We start from the raw sequence: 6,435 nt of genomic DNA on the forward strand, positions 1-6,435 counted from the left end.
CCCGATGTGAAATTCAAGGTAAGATTTTTAGTATGATTATTGATAGTGGAAGTTGTACCAATGTAATTAGTAACATTGTAGTTGATAAATTAGGTTTAACCACTATTAAACATCCAGAACCTTATAGATTACAATGGCTTAATGATAGTGGTGAAATAAAAGTGAATAAACAAGACAAGGTAGAATTTAACATAGATAAATATATGGATGTTGTTTTGTGTGATGTTGTGCCTATGCATGCTAGTCATATTTTGTTGGGTAGGCCATGGCAATTTGATAGAGATGCTATCCATTATGGTAGAGAGAATAGCATTGTATTTAAATTTGAAGGGAAAAAGTTTAAGCTGGAGCCATTAAGTTCAAATGTAACAAATGAGGGAAGCCGAGAGGCTCAAGGAGAAGGCTAGTATGGCACCAACGGTTCCACCATCCATTCAAGAGGAGGAAGGTGAGCTTGCTGTCCAAGGTAAGTTTTCTAAAACCCAGGTTGAGTGGAAATATTTTAACAAACCCGAGAGAGAGAAAGTGAGAGAAAAAACCGAGTGTGAGAGAAAACAAATGCAAACCGTGAGTGGGAAAGAGAAAAGAAAGGAAAGAGAAGAAAAATAATATTTTTTATCTTAGCTTTGGTGATGTTAATAAAATAAATAAGAAATCATTACTGGTCATGAATTTTAAAGATACTTATATAAATATGTTTTTGTTGCATAAAACTTTCTCTGCATTGTTGAGAGCTTTACTTAGTGGAAATTTGAAAATTTGGGAAATATTGTTTGCTAACTTTAAAAAGTGTAATTTTTACCATAATGAGCATGCATTTCTAGGTTTTGTTCTAATAGTGTTTAACCCAGTAAAATTGGTTTGGTTGCACTTACGAAAGGAAAGGTTTTTTTTCAAGTTTTGGAGAGGATTAACGAGAATACCTACAAACATAATTTAATAGGTGAGTATAGTCTTAGTGCTGCATTTAATGTTGCTGATTTAACTCCTTTTGCTGCAGGTGATGATCTTGATTTGAGGACAAATCCTTTTCAAGAGGAGGGGAATGATGCGATTCCGCCCGAGCCCGCTCAACCGATAACCCGCTGGGGTGCTAACCCGACACGGATGAAGACTAGGCCAATCACAAGAGCTTAAATTAAGAGATTTAGGGACAACCTGGGAGTATTTATACAGGGGGTAATCAATCTCAACAGAGCTTGTCCATACTTGAAGATACAAAGCTCATTCTAAGCATCCAAGTGGTGGAAGCTGATACGGACCCGGGCAGTCGTTTTGGTGCAAATATGGACAACGGGCAGCATGAAATGGTTCCAACTCTTTATGGATTCAATACATATGTCTAAGAGGATATGGAATCAAGTTAAGCCAGCTTCAAAGGCATTCAAAAAGGGGTTGTACGGACAGCTCCAAATTTGGCCTGTTTTTTACTGTATTTTGTGCTGGCTTTACTGTATTTTGCTGAGTTGGCTTTTTCTTCCTCTTCCAAGCATGGGAAACGTGTGGGACTTCATATTCAGCTTATTTGGCATCCTAAAAAGCATATTGAAGCTGATTTGGAGCTCAATTTGGTCAAAGATTGGTCAAAGTCAACTTAGTCAAAAAGCTAGTATTATAGTTTCCTAATTTGATTCTACTTTTTGTTTTAGGAAATTACCATTACTTTTTAGTTTTTATTTATTTATTTTCTGGGAAAATAATTTTAGGAAAGTTATTATTTTATTATTTTCATTGTATATTAATTAATTCCTAATTCAAAATAAAGGAATTAATTAATCCAAATTAGATTAGGAAAGGAGTGAGAATTTCGACCACCATAGAACTTTTCATTGTGTGGCCAATTTTTCCTAAGGTTTTTAGGGTTTATTTTTTTCTTTCAAAGTCTATTTAAAGGCATATTTTTCAATAAGAATACAACTTTGATTTGATAAAGAAAATACTTGTGAGATTAATTATCTCTTTGTTCTTTGAGAACACCTAGAACACCATTAGAGAATTGGTTGTTTTAGCTTGACTTATCAATAGGTTTTCCGTCCCCTATTGTGGCGTCTACATTATACCAAGGTATCTAACCATAGGTTGGTTAGGGGTTGAGGTCCATTCCATTAAAACTTGAACTTAATTGAGATCCGGGCTAATATAATACGAGTTTAGGAGCAGGTCATCCTAGGGTCGTATCATATTAGACATAAGTTAGCTCAGACATCAGACATAAGTCAGCTTAGTTGTCAAACTAGTCAACTCGTTACCTAATTTGCGTTTGACTTTTTGTTTTGTTTTAATTTATTTATTGGCTGAACAAATTAACTTAGGAAAGTTATTATTTTATTATTTTTTATTGTAAATTAGTTAATTACTTATTCAAAATAAAGGAATTAATTAATACAAATTAGTTTAGAAAATTAGTGTAAAATTCGACCAACTTGTTTCCTTTTCTTTTGGTGGCCAGTTTTACATAGTTAATTAGGGTTTTATTTTGTAACTTTTTAGCCTATTTAAGGGCTTATTTTATCAATAACATTCAGTACTTTATTCATACAGAAAATTATTTGTGAGATTGAATTCTCTTTGTTCTTTTGAACACCTAAAACACCATTAGTGAATGAGTATTTTAGTTTCACTTATCAATAGGCCTTCCATCACCTATTGTGGCATCTTCATTATATACCAAGGTTTCTAATCATAAGATGGTTAGGGGTCAAGGTGACCATTAGAACTTGACATAATTAGATCCTGGCTAATATGATACGGATTTATGCGTAGGTCGTCCTACGTTCGTATCATTCCGCTCCATTCCTCATTTAATAGGGAACCCAAAAATGGCTCTATTTCATTATATTCCATCCATATCCCAATTCCATTCATTTAATATCCCTTTGGTGTCATTGAGATAAGAGATGTCGTTTTTAGTCTATCTCTTTCTATTTCTATATATATATGGAAAGTTTAAAAATCTTCATATAATAATCCAGAAATTGCAATAGAAAAAAAAAAAAAGGAGGTTTGTGATGATTTTTAAATCTTTTATACTAGGTAATCTAGTATCCTTATCCAAGAAGATAATCAATTCGGTCGCTGTGGTCAAACTCTATTATGGATTTCTGACCACATTCTCCATAGGGCCCTCTTATCTCTTCCTTCTTCGAGCTCGCATTACGGAAGAAGGAGGAGAAGGAACTGAGAAGAAATTATCAGCAACAACCGGTTTTACTATGGGACAACTCATGATGTTCATATCGATCTATTATGTGCCTTTGCATCTAGCATTAGGTAGACCTCATACAATAACTGTCCTAGCTCTACCGTATCTTTTGTTTTATTTCTTATGGAACAATCACAAACACTTTTTTGATTATGGATCTACTAACAAAAATTCAATGTGTAATCTTAGCATTCAATGTGTATTCCTGAATAATTTCATTTTTCAATTATTTAACCATTTCATTTTACCAAGTTCAATGTTAGTCAAATTAGTCAACATTTATATGTTTCGATACAACAACAAGATGTTATTTGTAACAAGTATTTTGTTGGTTGATTAATTGGTCACATTTTATGCATGAAATGGGTTGGATTGGCATTAGTCTGGATATAGCAAAATAGTTCTATTAGATCTAATGTACTTATTAGATATAATAAGTACCTTATGTTATAATTGAGAAATTCTATGGCTCAAATATTTAGTATTCTCTTATTTATTACCTGTGTCGACTATGTAGGCAAAATACCATTACCCATTGTTACTAAGAAATTGAAAGAAACCTCAAAAATGGAAGAAAGGGGGGAAAGTGAGGAAGAAACAGATGTAGAAACAAGGGGGACTAAAGAAGAACAAGAGAGATCCACCGAAGAAGATCCTTCTCCTTCCCTTTTTTCAAAAGAAAAGGAGGATCTAGACTAAATCGATGAAATGGAAGAGGTACAAGTGAATGGAAAGGAAAAAACAAAGTGTGAATTCCATTTTAAAGAGACACGCTATAAAAATAGACCCATTTATGAAACTTATTATATGGATGCAGATGAAAGTCAAGAAAATTCGAAGTTAGAAATATTTATAGAAAAAAAGAGATCTACTCTAGGTTGAAAAACCTCTTGTTAATATTTTTTTTGACTATAAACGATGGAATAAGCCATTCCGGTATATAGAAAACAATCAATTTGAAAATGCTATAAGAAAAGAAATGTCACAATATATATATTTTTTTTATATATGTCAAAGTGACGAAAAAGAAAGAATATCTTTTACATACTTGCCCAGTTTGTCAATATTTTTGGAAATGATACAAAGAAAGATGTCTCTGTTTACAGCAGATAAATTATATAATAATTGGAGTTATAGCAATGACCAAAAAAGAAAAGACCTAAATAAAAAATCTATAAATAGAGTCAAAGCTCTAGAAAAAACTTTTGATAGGATATTTTTTGTTTGGGATGTATTGAAAAAGAGACTAGATTTTGTAATGATAATCCTCAAAACCAATACTTACCTAAAATATATGATCCTTTCTTGAATGGCCCCTATTGGGGACGAATCGCAAATTTTTTTTCAACTACAATCCTAAATGAAACTTCCAGAAAAAATAACATTAACACAGAGGGTTTTTGGATAAATAAGATTCATAGTATCCTCCTTATTTTTAATTACCTAAAATTCGAACAGATAAAAAATCCATTTGATAAAATACCATTAACAACAAAAATTTTATATTTCTTGAACTTAATCAATGAACTTACTGAAAAACCATCATCAAGTTCAAATTTTAAAGAGCTTTCTTTACTTCTCGAAGAAGAACAAATAAAAATTGATTTAAAAGATAACAAAAAAATTTATATATTTCTATTTGATGCAGTTATAAGAGACCCTAATGATAAAAAATTAGAAAAAAACCTATCAGATTAAAAGAAATCAGTAAAAAAGTTCCTCGATGGTCGTACAAATTAATTAATGATTTGCAACAACAAAAGGGAGAAAGGCGCAGAGGGGGTGGCGACGGAGTATGAGATTTGTTCATGAAAATCCAAACGTGTAGTGATTTTTACTAATAACCTACAAACTACTGATAGTAATACCAAAGATACTAATAATCCTGATGAAATAGAGGAAGTGGTTTTGATACGTTATTCACAACAACCGAATTTTTCTCGAGACATAATAAAAGGTTCTATGCATGCTCAAAGACGTAAAACAATTATTTGGAAACTCTTTCAAGCAAATGTACATTCACCCTTTTTTGTGGATAGAATAGAAAATGATGTTTTTTTTTTTTTTCTTTTGATATCTCTGAGCTGATGAAAATGTTTTTTAAAAGTTGGATGTGGAAAAACATAGAATTAACAATTTCTGATTATATAGAAAAAAAGCCAAAAGGCACTGAGAAAAACAAAGAAAAAGACAAAATAGAAGAAGACAAAAAGCGAGAAAAAGCACGTATATAAATAGCAAAAGCATGGGATAATATTATATTTGCTCAAATACTAAGAGGTCTTGTGTTAGTAACCCCGTCTATTTTTAGAAAAAATATTCTATTACCCTTCTTGATAATAGTTAAAAATATTATATGTATACTATTGTTTCAATTTCCTGAATGGTCTGAGGATTTAAAGGATTGGAATAGAGAAATGCATATTAAATGTACTTATAATGGCGTCCAATTATCATAAACAGAATTTATGAAAAACTGGCTAACAGACGGTATTCAAATAAAGATCCTATTTCCTTTTCATCTGAAACCTTGGCACAAATCTAAGCTACAAAAAACTTATAACAATCCAATGAAAAAGAAAAGGATAAAAAAATGATTTATATTTTCTAATAGTTTAGGGAATGGAAATTGAACTGCCTTTTGGCTCTCCCCAAAACCACCTTTCAGTTTTTGAACCTAGTTTTAAAGAACTCAACAAAAAAATTAGAAAATGGAAAAAGAAGCATTTTCTAGTTCTAAGAATTTTACAAGAAAAAACAAAAAAAAATTCTAAATGTTTCAAAAGACATAAAAAACCAGTTTAGTAAAACCATTATATTTCTAAAAGAAATAGTAAAAGAACTCGAAAAAATAAACCCAACTCTATTATTTGGCTTGAAAGAAATAGAAATATATCAATTAAGTGAAACTAAAAGAGAAAAAGATTCAATAAGAAATAATCAACTAATTCATGAATCGTTTAGTAAAATTCGACCTACAGATTGCATAAATTATTCATTAATAAAAAACAATTACAAAATTTGATTGGTAGAACAAATACACTTATAAATCAAATAGAATAAATAAAAAAAAGAGAACAAAAAATAATTTATAATACAAAATATAAGTTCTAACAAAACAAAATGAGTTATGATGATAAAAGATTAGAATCGCAAAAAAATATTGGGCAGATATTAAAAAAAAGAAATGCTCGACTAATTCGTAAATCACATTATTTTATAATTTTTTTTCA

The 6,435-nt window shown here is 30.8% G+C and overlaps 2 pseudogenes; both read left to right on the forward strand.

The window, feature by feature from the left end:
- The first annotated feature begins 3,008 nt into the window (after nt 1–3,008).
- LOC125420485 (uncharacterized mitochondrial protein AtMg00370-like) lies at nt 3,009–4,084 on the forward strand (annotated as a pseudogene).
- A 744-nt stretch (nt 4,085–4,828) lies between these two features.
- LOC132804456 (protein TIC 214-like) lies at nt 4,829–6,227 on the forward strand (annotated as a pseudogene).
- Nucleotides 6,228–6,435: the final 208 nt, after the last annotated feature.

The sequence above is a fragment of the Ziziphus jujuba genome, chromosome 7, assembly GCF_031755915.1.
Source record: "Ziziphus jujuba cultivar Dongzao chromosome 7, ASM3175591v1".
NCBI classification, from domain to species: Eukaryota; Viridiplantae; Streptophyta; class Magnoliopsida; order Rosales; family Rhamnaceae; genus Ziziphus; species Ziziphus jujuba.